The 20,650-nt window shown below is 39.9% G+C and overlaps 1 long non-coding RNA gene across 1 annotated transcript in view; it reads left to right on the top strand.

Annotated features, from left to right (window-relative positions):
• Nucleotides 1-20,650, top strand: part of LOC144381122 (uncharacterized) — a 325,453-nt gene that overhangs the window by 11,101 nt on the left and 293,702 nt on the right. The window contains exon 2 of the long non-coding RNA XR_013445745.1: nucleotides 18,978-19,087. This is a non-coding gene — a long non-coding RNA (uncharacterized LOC144381122). The remainder of the gene's footprint in view (nucleotides 1-18,977; nucleotides 19,088-20,650) is intronic.

The following is a 20,650-nucleotide window of genomic DNA, read 5'->3' as shown; positions in this document are numbered from 1 at the left end:
GCTTCCTACATACAGAATCTTTCATCCATTCAGATACCAGTGGGACCTCATCATTTCTCACCATTTCCATTTTCCAGGTGGAACTGCTATTCTCAGTCTAAAGTCTCTGTCTGAAACCTAGAAATAGAGAAGGTTTTCTATGCAGGAATCTGCAAGGCCACTGCTTTCTAGGACTGACATTAATTGTGAAAGCAGAATTGCTCTGGTTTAAAAAAAAAAGGGGGGGGGAGGCTATTCCACATTCACGCTAATAATAACTTTCCTTTTTATAGTCACTTCCTTTCTCTAGTGGAGTTCAAAGTGCTTTACAGGCATGGCCTAATTAGATCATTTTTACTATTTTTGTTAAGTACAAGCGATGTACTATATTATTATCCCCACTTTTTATAGAGGGAAATGGAGGAGCAGGGAAGCCCAGAGCATGGGAAAGAAGGAGGACTTGGAAATCTGGATCCATGACCTCATTCTGGCTATTCCTCACCTCGGTAATGTCTTCCCTCCCACTTGCCCCCTTCCACTCTGTCTTCAAAGGCCATTTCACATGACCTCAGCTTCATGGAGACTTTCTCTTCCCAAACACTTACTGTATGCTCTCTGACTCTTGATTTGGTTCAGGTCTTCTTCTGTAGGTAGGTGTTTTGGAGCATTCTGATTCATAACAATTGTTCCAACTGTCTCCATTTAATCCTTCAAATAGGAATCAAAGTTCCTGAAGCCAAGGGGTTGTATGATCTATTTCTTGGGTAGCCCAAATAGCTCTTGCAGAAGGGGTGGGTACACAGTGTTTACTTAATAAAGTCTTCGCTCTCTCCCAAGGACTTAAACGATGACATGTGCCGTGGTGGGAATGATTGATGATTCATGCCTAGAATGTGGACCTTGAAAGGTAGAGACTCAACCAATCAACACAATCATTGAGTGTCCCCCTGTGCAGGCCATTGTGTTATGTTGCCAAATCAGTGCAAAGGTTCTGCTTCTGCCTTCAGGGACTTACAGTTTCCTGAAGGGGTCAGCAGATGGTAGCAACCATTGCAGAGTGGTTGATGACAGGCTTTGCAGCATAGAGATGTAGCTTTGAATCTCTGCTCTGCCACTTATGTGTGGCCTTGAGCAGGGTATTTACATTTGTGGGGCCTTCTGGAGTTTCCTTTGTAAGATGAGAAGAATAATAGTGTAGTGATGATGAAGGAGATATTGTCTGCAGAGGCATTGGGCACAGTGGCTCATACAGAGTTAAGAACCAGTAAGGAACATCCATTTTAACATTATTATTAAATGGCTGGTAATTCTAAGTTAAAAAAAAAAAAAGGCACAGCAAGAGCATGTATGAGAGCCAAAAAGAATGGCCAGTGAACCACATGATGATGGAGGGACCTGCAATTAACCTTGAAAGACAGTGAGAATTTGGGTTTTGAGAATTAGGAAGGATGGGGAAGGCCTAGGGAGATGTGTGAAATGTATGAGTGTGAGAAGCATAGTGGGCTGGGATGGAGGAGAGCGAGCAGGCAATGAGGAGGACAATGAGAGCCATGCTACTGCAGCTAATAGTGGTAAGTTTGTAATTGATTTCCTTTCATAATGTGATGAGGTAAGAATTGTCATGGCCGTTTTCAAGATTAGGAAGCTGAAATTCTGGGACAAGCTGCAAAATTAATTAGAAATAAATGCAGAGGACTTGGTTGGTGTTGGTGTGCATGGGTCCTCTCACGTGCTATCGGTGGAGGTAAACTGGACACAGCCTTTTGGAGTGCACTTTGACAGTATCTATAACAGTCATTAGTCGCCCTCCTTGTCCTGATCTTGAAGAAACACTTGCATACATACTCTAAGAGGCATGAAGAAGGATGTTCACCAAACAGTCCAAAAACGTAGACACAACTCACATGTTTGTTAATGATGGAGTACTTCAGTAAATTGGGGCATGTCCACATTCTGGTATATTACTCGGCAATCTAACATCATGAGGTAAATCTACATGGTGACATGCACAACCTCTAAAAGAATCTGTTTAGTGAAAAAGTGGCCGATTATCAAGTGATTATAATAACAGTCACTTTTAAAATCTTCCATGTGTGTAGGTGTATTTGTACCTGCAATAAATGCATAATAAAAAGGTCCAAATAGAGATAAATCAAACTTTTAATAGTGCTCATCTGGGGAGGGAATGAATATATATCGGGAAGGCGAGTGTTAAAGTAAGACTTGCACTTTAGTCTACATATTTTTGTATTGTTTACAAAGAAAATATACTCAGCTACCATTTGAATTCAGCAGCTAAAATTTAAAAATATATATGCTACATCAGTATTGCAGAACACTATTCATTAAATTGTGTTAAAATATGTTTTAAACTATTTATTGATTTGGAAAAAATTTCCAAATTAAGTGAAAAAACGTTTCAAAGCACATATACTATATATATTACTTTATAAAAGTTAATATACATATAGCACACACACAGATATATAAACAAATACTAGGGAAAAAAGCACACACCAAATAGTGGTTATCTCTGGATGGTAGGATTATGGGTGTTTATTTTCTCTTTATACTTACAGATCATAGCTTTTTCCATAGCACTGGTGTGTAACAGCACCCCAAAATTCAGTAACTTGAGACAACAGTCACTTTTTCTCACACACCACCATGTCTCTATCTAGGCCATTCTAGGTTGGGCTCAACTTGGCTAGCTGTGGCTGCAAGCTGCGGATTGGGTTTAGGTCTACTCTATGTATTTCATCTTCCTTGGACCAGTGAGCTAACCAGGGCATTCTTTTTCTTTTTTTTTTTTTTTCCAAAGACTTCTTTTATTTTAGATGGAGAGTGTGAGTGGGGGAGAGGCAGAGGGAGGGGGAGAGAAGCAGACTCTTTGCTGAACCCAACCCAGAGCTCAGTCTCGTGACCCTGAGATCATGACCTGAGCAGAGACCAAGAGTCAGAGCCTCAACTGACTGCGCCCCCCAGGCCCCCCAGGGCATATTCTTCTCCTGGCAATGGCAGAAATGCAAAGGAGAAAGGGGAAATACATGTTACTCTTTAGGCTTTGGTTTGGAGTTGGCACATAGTCCACTCTGCCCACATGCCCAAGCCTAAATCAGTGGGGGAGGAAAATAGATATTGTTTCTAGTGCAAAGATCTGCAAAGTCATTGTAAAGGGCATGAATACAGGCAGTGGGAAAGTTTGGTAACTATGATGCAGTTGGCCACAGCTTAGATGTGTTTTCTAATCTCCCCCACTGTGAATGTATATTACTTATGAAATAAATGTCTTACTATTTAATGTGTGGTTCCTCAGAAAGATGGGTGATAAGACAAGGATTTGGGAGCAGCAGTGCTTTGCAGCTCCAATCTGTTGGCTTTGTGGATGATCTCTTATTGTATCCTGCTGGTCAGTGTTTCTTCCAATGCCTTAGGACACACCCAAGAAGAACTTGTCTTGTGTTTTAACAACCTTGCAGGCCTCATCTTTTCCTATCAAAACTCCTCCCTCTCTTAGGAGAGTCCAGGTACCTTGGGAGAATGGGAATGCTACACGATTTTCAGAGGAATATAAAACTCTGAGCGAGAATGGCAGCCAGTAACTGTAGTCTTTTTTTTTTTTTTTTTAAAGATTTTATTTATTTGACAGAGAGACACAGCGAGAGAGGGAACACAAGCAGGGAGAGTGGGAGAGGGAGAAGCAGGCTTCCCGCCCAGCAGGGAGCCCGATGCGGGGCTTGATCCCAGGACCCTGGGATCACGACCTGAGCCGAAGGCAGACGCTCAACGACTGAGCCACCCAGGCGCCCCCAGTAACTGTATTCTAAGGTGGGCATGCAATAAGGTTATCAGAGGCCCTTTTGGTACTGTTTTGCCAATCTCAAATGAAGCAGTTTATATCAAGTCCTTTGGCTTCACAATGTCCAGCAACAATAGCAGCCAACAGGTCATTACCTCAAGGCACACAGCAATGACAATAGCTTATTATCTCAAATTATCTCCTCATCCACGTCTTATTGCACCAAATTATAGTAAGGAGAGATGATTATAAATCCTGAAGTTGACCTACACTGGCTTCTTTGCCATCATATATGCCCATGAAAGAGAATAGCACTTTGGAGAATGTACTTGGGACAGAAATAACTCCCATTTTTGCCGCTAATTCCTCTCTGCCTCCCCCAAGCTAACCCTTGGGTTTAGTACCCTTGAGAGGAAACACTAGACCCTTTCTGGTATGCAATAATTCTCCTACCAGTCTATTTTAAACTCCTTAAAGGATAGCATTCAACCCCTCTGTGGGGTGTTGGGGTGTTGGTGTGTGTGTGTGTGTGTGTGTGTGTGTGTGTGTGTATACATGTGTGTGACAGAATATTTTTCATGATGCAAATATTTATGGACTTTTAACCCCCCCCCCCCATCTTTGTCATGTCTTGGTCAGACTCTCTTTTAATTGCTTTAATCTTTCTTCATAAATCTTGGTTGCTCTTCCTTTTCAACTCTAACAAGTTTTCTCTTGCTTCTCAGGTGCCCAGAGTAGAGGACAGAATTGTCCAGATTTGCTCACAGGTTATGTCTGGGTCCCACATAGTCTCCATCAGAAATGGATCTGAAAGCTTTAGGAGCAGAGAACTTCCCTGCTACTTTAGATACACTCAAGTACCCATTTAAGTCAAAAGAGACAACATTTCCATTCTGAGTGGTCAAGCAACAAAGAAAAGACCCTTCAGGCTTTTTTACACAGAGGCTTTGTAGAATGTCTGAGACCCCTGTGTGAGGCTGCTGGAGTGGGAGGGGCTTTGTACCTATGGCTAGTGGGGGAGACATTTTTCAGTTTTCATATCCCAAAGTCTGTCCAATGGTCATTTAATCACATATTTCATGAAGGTTCACATCTTATTAACTGTACATCTGTACCTTACCTTAAAATACTTAGGAGAGGGTACCGCTTTTGAAGAATATGCTTGGGATGGAAGTCACTTCTCCCCTCTGCCCCTGCCTCCTCTCTACTTTCCTACCTCCCTAAGCTAAGCTTCTGGCTCAGCTTCTGTCATTCAGTTCCCCTGAGAGGAGCCCACTGAGCTCTTTCACAAGCTGTGCAAGCTGTGCTCACCCCCAACTGCCCATCCCATTTCTCTTTGCAGGTGTATAAGCCATGGCCTGGATGCATTTCTCTGAAGCAGGGAAGAGATCCTCAAAAGAAACTCAGTTGCTCCATTTACGGTCATGCTCAGTTCTGAGTATCTCTTTCACAACTGTTCAAGAGAGTTGAACACAACAGAGGCAGGAACGGGCTGCGAGAATCTCAAGGCTAGTTTGATGAGGACCCAACAGGGGACTTTCCAGAGTGGGAAGTGATTATGCTGAAAAGAGTGAATGAGCCATACCTGATCCAGTGCTTCTTAATAAAACAAAGAGAGCTAAAATGCTTTGCAGAATCTTAAAGAATTGAGGGAGAATGTCTAGGAGAGGCCTGTATTTCATCCAGTACATTCTGAACTCTGAAACAGGTTACCTAGACAAAGTCCTCTGATTTCTCTCCTATCAGAACATATCCTTTTGGGGATTTCATCTTCTTTCCATGATAGTTAATTGCCATAAAGTGACCTTGAAAAGTTATTTAATTATTTATATTTTAAAGCTAAGGGACAGTTCCATAATGCAGAAAATACAAAAACTTGTTCTGACTATTTAAAAAGGAAGCTTTTGTAAAAATAATCAAGGAGCAATTTACCAAGAAGGGTCATCTTTTCTGGGCAGTGATTACGGAATACACATTACATCTACCACTCTATCCAGGCCAGGAGCAAAGCTCATCAGGTGCTTTGGAAATGGCATAACTACAATGCTGATAAAACTTAGATTTCAGATGGACAAATAATGGTCCAGTTCACAGTATTTCTGAAGGAGTCAGGATTAAGAATAAAAATAGAGGGAACACTGATAGTCCCTCCCAGTATTTCAGATCAGGAGTTTTCCTGGGGGAGGTTATTGATTTATTTCTGCGGTTCTGTCTTTGGCCCTGTAGTAATTTTTATCTTTTTTTTTTTTTCCTGAGATTGGTTTTGGGTGAAGAAAGACTATACCACTCCAAAAACTTCTCTTACCTTCTCCCTTCTGCCTTCTCCTGGAAAATCTTTTAGAACTGGTGCTCCATGAAATATTCTTTGACCCACACAGTTCAAGTGGAAGAAGACCATGATTGGGCACCAGTTTCTCAGGGTTCCTGTACTGGCTGTTTAACATGGGGCACTTACCTAACCTCTCTGAGCCTCACTTTTCTCATTTGCAGTAAGAGCAAGTCAGTCCTAATTGTTCTGGAATCCTGTGCTTTCTGTGTGAATACTTCCTCACATTTATCTCTTTCTGACACATAATGTGTTCTGAGGACTCCTTTTAGGGAGAGTCAACCCCCTAGAACCGCCCCCCAAGATGAACAAATGGTGGTAGCCCACTACCACTACTGTGGCTCACCTATGTATTTATGGAACCAAATGGGTTTGCATTAAACAAAAACACCACTAGCCACGCCTTCCTAGAGAGAATAGTTTATACTGTTGAATGCTCTCTTGACAGATTACTCTCAAAGAACATGAATCACACTTTGAACTTCAAGTCCATTGCAAAACTCATCACATTTTCAACCAGGGCCAAGGAGAATTTTCAATGTGAAGGGAGACAGCCATTTACCCTGAGGTTGTTTGTCAGAATGATAAACTGTTCTAGAGCAGATAGGACCTCATAAAATAGCTGTCTGTTGGAGGCTTTGCAGTGACTTTGATGTTCTGCAGGGAAAAGCCATGGCAAGTGTGGGTGGGCCTGGCTAAGTCCAAGGTGAACTGGAAGGCAGCATTTCTTGAACTTCTCATTCATTTATTCATCCACTCTTTATTGAGCACTGACTAGGTGTAAGAGCTCTCATAGCTATCATCATCATGATCATCATCAAGAGAAGGTTCCTTTTATAACATTCTTGCCAGACCTGGGTATTATAATTTAAAACTCTTTGCTAATTTGAGAAGTGAAAGATGCTTTTTCACTGTGGTTTTCGATTGAGTTTCGGATAGTTGGCATTTTATCATTTTCTAAATTATATTTTCTCTTTTATGAATTTTCCATTTATACATTAGGGTCTTGGTACATTTAGAATGAATAAATAAGTGCCAGGGGAAAACCTAATAATCCATGAGCATAGGAACGATGTTAAAACTGTGGGCACACAATAGGATATGCGATGTGTGTGAACAACAGCAAGTGCGAAGCATAGGCCCGGGTCTTCCCTCTGCCCTGCCATTGTGCTGGATGTGACGTCTTCTGCCTTGTGCCAGCTACCCCTCTGCTTCTGTGAGCCCCTCATGACCTTTCAGAGCGGTTGATCTGGACTGTATGGGGTGCAGGACTCTTGCAGGGCAAAATACATTATGTTTCTGCAGGGGTGGAATACATCTAAGATCCAACATCTTTAGGTATTAGAATACTTTATTTATCTTCTCTTGCCATGTCTTTACATGAATTTAGAATCCTAATGGGAGAAGAGCAATGTAAACAGCCCATCTGTTTGACAGAGCAGAAGCTCATGCTTGAATAAATTCCCCAAGGAAACCCAAATCCTCAGCAAACTTTGAAGGCAGACTCTTTGTCTCATTTTTTCCCCCACATCTTTTAGAACCCACATGATGCATACCCCAGGGGTATGTCATAGTGCTTAGCAGCAGGCTCATGTGGAGAATCTGTGATTCTGTGGTCCAGAGGGTCTGGGTGGACAGCCAGCTTCTTAATGGTGACATTTTCCTCACCTACTTGGACCTTCTCCCACCAACCTACTTTTTCTCCTGCTTAAAAAAAGATTTGAGCTTGTGCTCCATCCCGTGGCTGGCCTGAAAATGAAGGAGCCCCCCAGTTTCTTTCTCCTCCTGCTTCTACCATTAAGCCGTGGGTTCATCGTTTGGTGGAGGATTTGTACCCAGGCAGGTACAGTTTTATTTTTGCAAGTCAGAACATAAGGTTTTCTACCTCAAGAGGTTTCAAGGAGCCCTTCTCAGAAGGGATTCATTTCACAAATGTATGTCAGGCTTTGGAGTTGTATAAGAACTCATGTTTTTAATCACTTCCAACCTGTGACAGTCAATGAAATAGAGCCATTTCCTCTTCCTGCTTTCACTTGGCACCAATTTGTTGTAAGTTGACCTCTTCTGAGTGATGGGACAGCCATAAAGTTGGGATGATTTCTGTGTAGCTCTAAGACATTCAAGATGTCCATTTGATGATGAGGTCCAAGGACATTCTAAAGCTGGATATGTTGAGACTCTGGCTTGTTAGTGATGGTATTCAAAGTGCAGTTATACTGGATTGAATAGATAATCTCTCAAATGTTGTTTCATTGTTCAGGTTGACTGTAGAGTTATCCATCTCCCTCTTTATTCTTCTTATCACCCATGACTAAGGATAAGAAATGATAGAAGTTTGCAAAAGGAAACTGGTTTAGGCCAATGCCCCAAATTTTCTTTTTACATCTCTCTCATTTAAAGAAGTATTATTCAACCTGTGGACCTTGACTTGGCTGCCTTTGGAAGAGTGCCATGCTTACAGCTCTCACACTGGGAGAGGAGCAGGGGCGGAAAGACAGATGTGTGAGAAGAGAAGCAACAGGTCTAGAGAGCTGTTCATCCAGGTTAGCTCTGCCAATCCCAAGCTCTTGACCATGATACTATACAGTTGTGTGTCCTCCAACAAGTATCATATTTTCCACATTGTTAGTAATGGGAGTAATTATCATACTAATCTCATAGGGTTGTTGAAAAATTAAATGACTTAACACATGTAAAAAAAACTCTGAACAGCATCTGGTATATAATAAGAGCTCCATAATGTTAGCTATTATTGTTATTATTGTTATTGTGATGATGATGTTAATTAGAGTGGCTCCAGTAAACTTCACATGGAAGCCTTTGGTCTCCCCAAAGGAGAGGAAGACATTAAATGAGAAAGTGATTCATGGCACTGAGAATTACTGGTCTTGGAATTACTGACCAGCTGCAGCAAAAAACATGTTGCTTAACCTCCTTTTTGCCTTAACATTGTTGTTGACAAAACCAGTTTAAAGTATTATACCTCTGCCCATCTTCTTGTTTTCTACAAAAATAAAATGAAATAATTTTTGCAAATGGTTTGACAAGGAAAACACAAGCTATCATCATTGTGGTTTTCTTTTTAGTCATAAAGGTGCTTAGATTTTTTCCCCCTGTCACTAACACAAGTTAAATAGACTATTTTTTTCTTTCTTTTACTGTCCTTTTTAAAAAATGGTTTTAAAGTGTTTGAAAGTGAAGGAGTTGCCTTAGGGCTCATCGTGTCAAGCTGCATCATCCAGTCATCCCCTCACCCCCACAACTTGTATCCAGAAAGGTTATCAACACAGAGAAGCACTAAGCCAGCAGTAAGAAAAGAACACAAAGGAACCTGTGAGATCTTTGTCTAAACAATAGCAGAAAACACAGTAACGAAAATGGTCTGCCTGGGAAAAAAGAAACCCAGTGGACACAAAATACGAGACTAGCAGCCTGGGGACGTCAGGTGGCCTCTCTGGAACAAGTTAAAGAAAATTGCAATTCACTGGGAACCTATGCAGCAGGGCATGGTCTTCATTTTTTAATCGTATTTGCTAAAATTTATTGGATTTTACCTGTGCTTTAAGAACCCTCCTAGGGGGCCTACAATGTCTTATCTCTTTTAATCCTCATTAATAACCCATTGGGATAGGTATTACTATTACTTCCATTTTACAGTTGAGCAAAGAGAAGCCCCGAAAGGTTAAGTAACTTTCTGAAGATGGTAACTAATAAGTGGCAGAGCCAGGATTTAATTCAGATCTGTGTGACTCTAAAGCTCACACTTATAACCATGATGCCATCTGCTTTCCACATGAATGAGTAGTACGCCCCAATAGCCTTTAGGGTACCCATATTGGAAAGGTAATAAAAATGTGCCCCCCGCCCCACCCAAGGAGGTCATCAGCTATAAGAGGGGTAGGGAAACATCATATACTACAGTTGCTCCAGATCTTCATTTCAATTTTGAGTTTGTGTACTGATGCCTGTAAGGATGAGACACTAGAAGAGGAGAAGTATATCCTGGGCCCAGTATTTCCATGCTAAGTGAGCTAGAGCGTGAGCCCACAAAGAGCTATGCATCACTGCTCCTCAGCAAACCATAAATAATAATGGCAACTAATAAAATCAAATTCATGTGCACCAGTGTGATTACTTGAGCGTTAGCCTTTCCAGGGAGAGTCCAGCACATCTGCTGCCATAACTCAATGGAAATCAGACTCCTGGTATTTCTAGTGGGCAGTTTTGGATAGCTACTTTTTAAGAAGTCTGGAATAATCTTACATACTTTGGTGAATATGCAATTGACAGATAATTTACTTCCCATTCATCAACATCCTCAATGAAAGAAAATGTTGGAATGATTAATATGATGATTAAATGGGGGAGGGAAGGAAAAAAATCAATCTGGAAACTTAGTCCTTGGATAATTTATGGGCAGTATGGCATGGAAAAGGCTGCATCAGGTTTTGAGCAAGTACAAGTTATGTGCCTCAGTAAGGAGCTTATAAATAAACATGAAGGCCTAGTAATCTTGAACTTCAGAATTAATCTCATTTGAAGCAATAAAGGACTCAGTTTCAAAGAAGAAAATCTAGGGCAAAATGCCCAGCTCAATAGACACTCTGAGGAAGGGGAAAACCTTTGGAAAAATTAAAAACCTCTCCTATTAGTTCTTTTTATTTTTAAGCATAAACTTAAGAGAACCCAAGTAGTTCACATGTGATCTCTGAAAAATTTAAAATAGATTAATTCTCATAGTGAAAAGGGCTTTAAAATTCATCTAGTCCAACCTCATTTTATAAGATAAAAGAGAGAGATCCCTGAGAGATGAATGGATGGGTATACATTTACCTGTCTGGCCAGCCTTCTTCTCTATTCATGAGATTTTTAAAATAATAATAATTTTATAATCTTTCTAATTATAAAAGTGACAAACATTTATTGGAGCAAAATGAGAAAAAAAAAGACACAGAAAAGCAAAATGAAAAAAAGAAAACCACCCAACAACAATAATTCTACCACTCAAATTGCCATTAATGTTTTGGTGCATTGCCTCCCATTCTATTCTATACATTTATATTCAGTTTGTATTTCACTAAATGGGATTATACTATCCTTCTTTAAATTCTGAACTTGCTTTGGAGATTTTTAATAAATTAAAATAGCTTTATTCCTTTTTTTGAATCGAAAGGGTGATACATGTAAAACAGTCAGACAATACAGAAATGAAGAAAATAAAAATCACCTAGAACTTCACCATCCAAAGATAATAACTGATAATACAGATTTATTTTCTTCTAAAGTTTTTCTGGGGTATCCTTGTCACACAAATGAGCCTCTGCCTCACCAATTCCTGGGTTCATATGAAGTCTCTTAAAAATTAGTACATTTGCTGGGTCTTCCCTACCAGCTGAAATGAAGACTTCGGGATCTCCAGTGCTGTCTCAGTCTCTCCCCTAGTCATTTCTGGGGATACCTGGGGTAGCTCAGGGTCCCACATACTCACCTCTTGTTTTGCTCTGTGGACGTCCCATGATCACAGAGCCCTGAAGGACACACATGGTCGTCCCAGCAGGGAGCAGGAGAGAGGAGTCCTATTTTCTTCTCCAGTGTACTGTCTCCTGGGACCTTGAGACTGTAGGAGTCATGGTGTCAGCCTCTGGAGCCTCCTTGGGACTTCTTGGCTTCCGTATGGCCTGCCCAGAGGGGAGTACTATGCCTCCCTCCCCACCCCATGCTTTTGTAGGTTCTACATTCTTATTTCTTTTTGGGAGGTCAATGTGCTTAAAAAGAGCTTCTCCAGCCCTCTAGTCCCAGTGCAAAGTAATGGCTAAAGATCTCCAGGCCTCAACTAACTTTAGCGCCCCCTCCCTGTGATCTATTTTGAGTTAATTTTTGGGTATTTTGAAAGAATTTTTGGATGTGGTGTAAGGTATGGATCCAAGTTCAGTTTTGCATATGGATATCCAATTGTTTCATCATATTTATTGAAAATATTATCCTTTCTCCATTGAATTGTCTTTGTGTCTCTGTCAAAAATTGGTTGTCTGTTAATGTGGGTGTCAATTTCTGGACTGTATCCTGCTCCCTGATCAGTTGTCTTATTTCAATTCCATATTGTCATTATTAGAGTAGCTTTATAATTGGTCTTGAAATCAGGTGGTGTTAGTTCTCCAGCCTTATTCTTCTTTACAAAGTAGTTTAGACTATTCTAGGTCTTTTATATTTGTATGTGAATTTAAAAATCAGTTTATTAATTTTTACAAAAATAGTGCTTGATTTTTTTTGCTTTATTTTGATTGGGGTTGTATTGGATCTATAGACCCATTTGGGGACTATTGATGTGCTAATAATATTGAATCTTATGACTTCTGAGCCTGGTATAGCTCTCCATTTATTTAGCTCTTTGCGAAGTAATGCTTTGTATTTGTCCCATTTGTTCTTGATTCTTTTTTCCTCTTTTTTATGTCTTTATTTGGATTAATTGAATATTTTAAATTGTTCTATCTTATCTCCTTTGGCTGAGTAGTTATAACCTTTTGTTATTTAAGTGGTTGCTTTGGGGCATATGGTATACAAGTCCAATTGACCTCAGTCTACCTTCAGGTGATATTATATGACTTCACATGTAGTATAAGAATCTTATTATAGTATACTTCTATTTCTTCTCTTTCAACCTCTGTGGTATTATTGTCATACAATTTGTATATCTAATATAATCCCACACTTTGTTATTATTTTTGTTTAAACAGCGAATTATCATTTGAAGATATTTTAATAATAAGAAAATAATCTTATATATTTGCCAGTGCAGTTACCATTTCCGGTTCTCTTGTTTCTTTTGTGTAGATCCCGATCTGATATCATTTTCCCTTTCCCTGACTGACATCCTTTAATATTTCCTTCAGTGGGGATTTGATGGTAATGAATTCTTTCAGCTTTTGTATGTCTGAAAAAGCACTTATCTTAACTTGGCTTTTCAAAGATGTTTTCCCTGGATGTAGACTTCTAGGTTGACAGCTTTTTCCTTTCAGTACTTAAAAGATGTTGCGCCACTATTTTGTTTTCCTATGAGAGAACTGCCGTCATCCTTATTTTTGTTGTTCTGTCTGTAATGTGTCCTTTTTCTTTTGCTGCTTTGAAGATTTCTTTCTATCACTGGTTTTATTTTTTATTTTTAAAAGATTTTATTTCTTTATTTGAGAGAGAGAGAGAGAGAGAGAGAGAGAACACAAGCCAGGGGAGGGGCAGAGGGAGAGGGAGGAGCAGACTCCCTGCTGAGCAGTGTCCTGGGATCCTGGGATCGTGACCTGAGCTGAACAGAGACACTTAACTGACTGAGCCACCCAGGTGCCCTCTATCACTGGTTTTAATTACTTGTGTTTATTTGATTCTTGTGCTTGAGGTTTGTCAAGCTTCTTGGAATTTGGGTGTTAAGGGTATTCGTTGGTAAAATTTTGGCCATTATTTCTTCAAACATTTTTTTTCTGTCCCTCCTCCCTTCTGGGGGGACTCTGATTACACATATCTCAGCTTACTTGAATTCCTAGAGCTCACTGATGCTTTGTGCATCTTTTTAAAAAATACTTTTTTCTTGATCGTTTCTACTGCTATATCTTCGGATTCACTGATTTTTTTGTCTGCAATGTCTAATCTGTCATTAATACCATTAAGTATATTTTTCATTTCACATATTGTAGATTTTGTCTTTAGAAGTTTGGTTTAGGTTTTTAAAAAATCTTCTAGTACTTCAATGAAGCTGAAGAAATAGAAAAAAGAAAAAATGTTCATTTCTCTACTTAATTTTTGAACATATGGAATACAGTTATAATACTTGTTTTCATGTCCCTGCCTGATAATTCTAACATCTGTGTCAGTTCTCATTCAGTTTTGATTAATTGATAATCCTTCTCATTATAGGTCATGTTTTTCTGCCTTTTTGCATGGCAGCTAATTTTTTATTGTATTCTAGACATTGTGAACTTTACCTTGTTGGGTACTAGATATTTTTTTTATTCCTATCAGTATACATAAGTTTTATCCCAGAATGTAGTTAAACTGGTCAGAAACAGTTTGATCCTTTTCAGTCTTGCTTTAAGATTCGTTAAGCAAGACTACATTAGTGCTTCATCTAGGGCTTGTTCCCCACCATGGAGGTAAGATCCTTCTGTGTTTCTGTCTAGTGAATTGTGATGTTTTCCAGTGTGTCTATGGGAACATGCCCTACATCCAACCCTGTGTGGGTGCCTAATCCTGTTAACTGGTCTTTCTCCATCCATAGGTAGTTTCCTCATGTGTGTGTGCTGATCACTAATCAGCAGGGGAGACCCTCGGCACATTTCTTGGTGAAGCTCTTACGTCCCCAGTACTTTGTTCTGAGAACTCCAGTTGCCTTGGTGTCTGCAGACTCTCAGCTCTCATCAACTCAGGGAGCCCTCTCCCCACACCATGGTCTGGGAAATCTCTAGCAGTTAGCTGAAGCAGTTTCATAGGGCTTACCGCATTTGTTTCCTGTCTTTTGGGGAATATCTTGAAAACCATTGTTTAATATATTTTATCTGATTTTTTTTAAACCTAATACTTTTTGGTAATTTCAAGCAGGAGAGTAAATCTGGTTATCTTTTATTCCACCATGGCTGGAAGCAGAAGGCACATTAACATTTTAAAGGTTTTTCATACATATTGGCAAATTGCTCTCCAGTAACATCAGACAGTAAAGGGCAGAGCAGTTGAACCAAGTTCATGTGTCTTCAATGGCCATCCTTTCATTAAAACAGTGTCAATTTGCTAAGTGGCAAATATTATGTGGCACATGCCATTCTTTTAATCACCATTGAAACACAATCTCTTTGTCTTTTCATCAGTGATTTGTATTTCCTCTTTGGTGGGCTCTACTATTTGTGGACTTAGTCTTATTTTCATTAGTTTCATAGAGCACTCACTCACAGGATCTGAGTCAGCACCAAGGGCAGAGAGACCAGTCCGACACTTCAGATTCCTGTTTCAAAGAGTTCCTCTGTACGCAAAGAGGCTGTGGAACAACAAGAGGGGTGGAGTAGGATGGAGAAGCTAAGCCAAGGTGCTCTGAAAGCCAGAGAGAACCTGTTACCTAACCCAGAACATAAACTAACTAGATCTTTGTTACCAGCAAACAGAGGTATAATTAAATTTACAAATTCTCAACTCTGTGCACATTTCCAACAGTGAGCTGCCTTGTGTGTGTTTGTAGGTGGTAGCCAGCAGTCTGGATTTATTGGCAACCTAGTGGAAATGACTGGGTTTTTTTTTGGCAAATAGAGCTGTTTGGGTCAGGTCTGAGGTTAGTCAGACCCTGTTCTGTAATGTCTACTTGGGCAAACTAATACTCCCTATTCACAGTAAAGTTTCATTCGTCTTTGGCCCATTTCATTAAAAAAACAACCTTTATAATTTAGTTGATTTCTCCCATCATCCTGCTTCAGAAGCAGGTGAATCAAAAGTACATAGAGACAGGGTTATCTGAAACTACAGGTTTACTTCAACAAACTTTGAAAGTTCTTTTTAATAACTTGTATGTCTTTGATTATACTGAGTCTAATACAAGTATGTGCAAGAACGTTTTATATTAATTATGGCAATTCCCAAAATGAATAAATATTTTTGAATGAAGCTGACAGTTATATTTCATCTGGAAGATCAAGTTGTAATTAATCTGCAGATGGTCCAATGTCAACCTTCTCAACAATCTTTAAGTAACCTGTGTACTAAATTAAAAATCAGAGTAATACATGAATTTATGCATACAAACATATTCACATATATCCCACAGCATTATTAGTTTGTTCATTTACCACAAGGAACTAGGAGATGTTCAAGGCTATCCTAGCAATTCATTTGGATATTAGACTCTTAAGGCTGCCATAATAAAACACCACAGACTGGGTGGCTTAAACAACAGACATGTATTTTCTTATAGTTCTGAAGGCTGGAAGTTCCAGGTCAAGGTGCTGGGAGAATTGGTTTCTGGTGAGACCTCTCTTGCTGGCTTGCAAACAGCCTCCTTTTTCCTGCATCCTCACATGGCCTTTTCTCTGTATGTGTGTCTCCCTGGTGTCTCTTCCTTTTCTTATAAGGACATCAGTCATATTGGATTAAGGCCTGGTACTTGCAACCTCATCTAGCCTTAATTACCTCTTTAATGACCCTTTCTCTAAATACGGTGCACTGGGGATTAGGGCTTCAATATATGAATTTTGAAGATGGGGTAAGATTCAGTTCATCACAATTTGAAAGGGTGGGCCTGATTTGGAGAAGGTAGAGAAAATACAGAAGAATTTAAGCTTAGTTTCTGGTCTCATGATGTTTCCAGGAAGAATACTGCTAAAAAGGTGTGAGAAGCTTGGTATTTCAACCCCAGGATATAGAAGTGGTGATGGGTTTGGAAGGAGTATTAGACACAAAGAATGGGCAGTGAATTCAGGGTCTGCTCCAGAGACACTATGAAATATTACTAAGGTTTTATCTACTTGGGGAAACTCTAGGGAGCTTTAAATGATGTACATGGGATTCTTAATTATTGAATGCTGTAGGTTATAACGTTTACTAGTAAAAGAAGAGTCATCGTAGCACAGAAATATCCACTAAAAACTAACCAATTTAAAAATTAATGACCACTCAACCATCACATCCAGCTTAACACTGGTATCTATCTGGTGACGTGCTAGAGCTGGCTCATCATACAGGCTCTCAGATGCAGTGTACACAGCTCTTCCCACGTCCGCATTCAGAGACATTACGTTGGTCACTTGGGTTTGGCCACGGGGGAGTATTTACACTAGGCAATTGGAAAACACTGTAAATCAGAGTTCTTGTTTTTTGGGGCACTAGTTGTTAAAGGTTTACCAGTAAATCATTGGATTGATTCATGCCCATTGAATCAATGTCATTACTAGACCACTTACTGCCTATTGTTGAATACACCCAAAAGAAAATAAAAATACAATGTAAATAAAAGAGTGAGACTCTGTATTTTGCAGAGGATGTAAGATTTTATGATGTTAATACAAGTGATGTTGTACTGTTACCTACAACACAGACAATAGCCATTGGCAAATAAAGATGTGAGAGAGTTTGGTCAGTTATCAACTAAAGAAGGAAAATGAACAAAATGCATGCTTAAATGTGATGATTACATATTAAAATATAAGAGGGGCTTTCATGAAAAATGACAAGGTCTTGAATTTTTTAAATTTATTTATTCATTTGAGAGTGAGAGAGCCAGCTAGAGCACAAGGTGGGGGGGGGGTGCAGAGGGAGAGGGAGAAGCAGACTCCCCACTGAGCAGGGAGCCTGATGCGGGACTCAATCCCAGGACCCCAGGATCATGACCTGAGCTGAGGGCAGATGCTTAACTGACTGAGCCACCTAGTCGCCCAAGATCTTGAACTTTTTAAATAAAAGTATTTCTTTTACTTACTGCACAGCAGTAACCTGAAATTACAGTGTCCTCAGGGATGCTGTCAGAGAAGTCTTTTGACAATTTTTACCCCCCCCCATATTATTTCTAAAAAATTGTGCCTACTTAAGCACATGATCTAAATTTTTACTATAAAAGAACATATTTTGATAATTTTAACTTCATTTTTAACATAAAGTTCAAGTTAATTTTTCTTTGTCACTTACATTTTAAGTGAATTTACTTGAGTTCTTTCTCTAATTTCAATTATGCTTATATAATAAAATCATTGAGTACTTGCAAATGTTTATTGAGCATCTATCCATGTATCCATCCATCCATTTGTTCTTCAAACAGTAATTGAGTATCTACTATGTATTAGACATTCTAAAAGTATCTGGGAATACTGAGATGACTCCTGTCTTTAACTGTTCATTCTTAGGAGAATCATTAAATTACAGTATTACTAGAGATGAAGTAACAATAAGATCACACACAAGGTTACAGAAGTTTTACATTGTGGAGGGTGATCATCTCTGTGGTGTGAGGCTAGGAACAACCTGAAGTAAGGAAGGCTGAATCCAAGCATCACCCCTATGAAGAGGCTTCTCTAAGCCTTTGGTTTAGATGTCCCTTTTCTGTGCTCTGACGATACCTCATACAATCCATTGAAATTGTCAGCTTATTTGCCTATCTCTCCATTTAATCTATGTACATCTTGAGGGCAGGGATTGTTTTTGTATCCCTAGGATGTAGCACAAGCTCTCCTACATGCTCAGTGTTCCGTTGAGGGATAAGGAATGAATAAGTGAAGGATAAAGGGCATTGAGGAGATGTTGCTTAGTTAGCTCAGGCTGCTATAACAAAATACCATAGACTGGGGGGATTAAGTAACATTTATTTCTCTCAGTTCTGGAGCTTCTGGAAGCTCAGTCCAGGATCAGACTGCCAGCAGATTTGGTGTCCGGAGGGGGCCCTCTTCCTGGTTTGTGGATGGCTGCCTTCTTGCTCTATCCTCACAGGGCCGAGAGAGAAGCCAAGATCTCTTTCTTGTCTTTTCTTTTCTTATGAGGGCACTAACCCCATCATGAGGCCTTAACTCTTATGACCTCATCTAAATCTAATTACTTCCCAAAGGTCCCACCTCCAAACACCATCACTTTGGGGATAAGGACGCAACACAGGAATTTTGGAGGGGCACAAACATTCAATCCATAGCAAAGAGTTTGAAGAATAAATAGGATTTTCATAGAAGATCTGGGAATGTACTGTGGAAAGGGAAGGTTCAGGAATTAGTATTCAAACACAAGGAACCATAAAACAGCATACAACACAACAGCACGTTTTGGAAACTACAAGTTATTTTTGTTATTGATGAGATTTAGGACAATAGGGTAGTCAGAAGGCGGGGCCATATTCAGTGGTTAACATAGTTTGCACAATTTTTTTCTGTGCAGAAAATGAAAGTTATTCAAGGATTTCAAGCAGAGAACTTATCTGCATTTTAGAAACCTAACTATGGGCAAAGTGAAGAATGGATTGGAGATGGAGAATTGAGTCTTAAGAGGTAAGAAACCAGTTTGGAACCTATTGTAACAATTCAAAAGAATGATTATGAAAGTTTGAACTAAAGGTTTTTTGTTGTTGTTGTTCTTTGTTTTTTTTGCTTTTTTTGTTTGTTTTGTGAGAGGAAAAGTTGACTTGTCCATTGTAGAATAGCAGAGAGTGAGAAAGAGAAGCTGAAATTAGAGCTGTCCCACTGTAAGAGGAAAGAGCCGTTCCTTAGTGTGTGTTTGGCTTGGATTCAAGTCTTGGAAATAGTTCCATTTGGATGGCAAAAATAGTAGCTGTCATTTATTGGAGGTTTACTGTGGGCCAGGCACTGTGTAAGATCTTTATATACATTATCACATTTGGCCTTCATAAATGAGGGAAGGGCTGTGATTTCGAGCCAAGTTGAATCCCCAAGTTAATGGTCTTGACCATTAAGCTCTGCTGCCTCTCCTAAGCAGTCAGAGAAATTGAATTGAAAGCTTGTTCTGAGGTTCTGTGAGGGGGCTACAGCCTGAGAAAAAGGACATCATGTATATACGTATAGACTTTTGAGTATGTATGTGTTCATATATACAAAGTATTGGGGAGGGAGAATGGCATTGCCGCAGGTTGGGTTCTCCAGGAGCAGACACTGAGATGGTGTTTGCAAGATGTTTATTAGGGATCAGCACCTGTGAAAGGAAATGGAAGGAAGCAGGACTTTAAAAGCATCATTACTAGATATCCATGTCTCATTAGCATTGTAGTAACAATACCAATTAAATCTTTTTGGGGAGGGAGGGGCAGAGGGAGAGGGAGAAAGAGAATCTTTTTTTTTTTTTTAAGATTAAACACTTTTTTTTTTTTTAAGATTTTATTTATTTATTTGACAGAGACAGAGACAGCGAGAGCAGGAACACAAGCAGGGGGAGTGGGAGAGGGAGAAGCAGGCTTCCTGCTGAGCAGGGAGCCCGATGTGGGGCTCGATCCCAGGACTCGGGGATCATGACCTGAGCCGAAGGCAGCTGCTTAACGACTGAGCCACCCAGGCGCCCCGAGAAAGAGAATCTTTAGCAGGCTCCACGCCCAGCATGGAGCCTGAAGCAGGGCTTGATCTCACGACCCTGAGATCATGACTTGAGCCAAAATCAAGGGTCGGATGCTTAACCGACTGAGCCACTTGGGTGCCACCCAATTAAATCTTTTAAAGAGTATATTAGCATCTAAGAGACATTATCCAACATCCTGCAGTTTTTCCTGCTGTCTGTATGTTAAAGAATGATGGGAAATGCTCATCATTGGGTGCTTGTTGGCGTGTGCATCTCTGTTCCTCATTCTCCCTGATGTGACTCTGCCTCCTTTGTAGCCACTCAAAAATTCTCTACCTCCAGGCTTTTAAAACACAGCCTCCTTGTGAAACTCAGAGCCTCAGTAGCCGGCTCCTCTACCACACAGACCTAGAGTTACATCTCTTCTCTTGTCCCCTGTCTGAAAATGCCCAGGGACTACCATACTTCCCAGCAAAATGGAGTTATCCTCATTTCCCAAAATGGTCTCATGGTTTCCATTCCCCTGGTGATTTTTAAAAAATACAACA

This window comes from Halichoerus grypus, chromosome 2 (genome assembly GCF_964656455.1).
Source record: "Halichoerus grypus chromosome 2, mHalGry1.hap1.1, whole genome shotgun sequence".
NCBI classification, from domain to species: Eukaryota; Metazoa; Chordata; class Mammalia; order Carnivora; family Phocidae; genus Halichoerus; species Halichoerus grypus.
The sequence above is the reverse complement of the archived record's forward strand: the minus strand, read 5'-3'. Positions and strand labels throughout refer to the sequence as shown.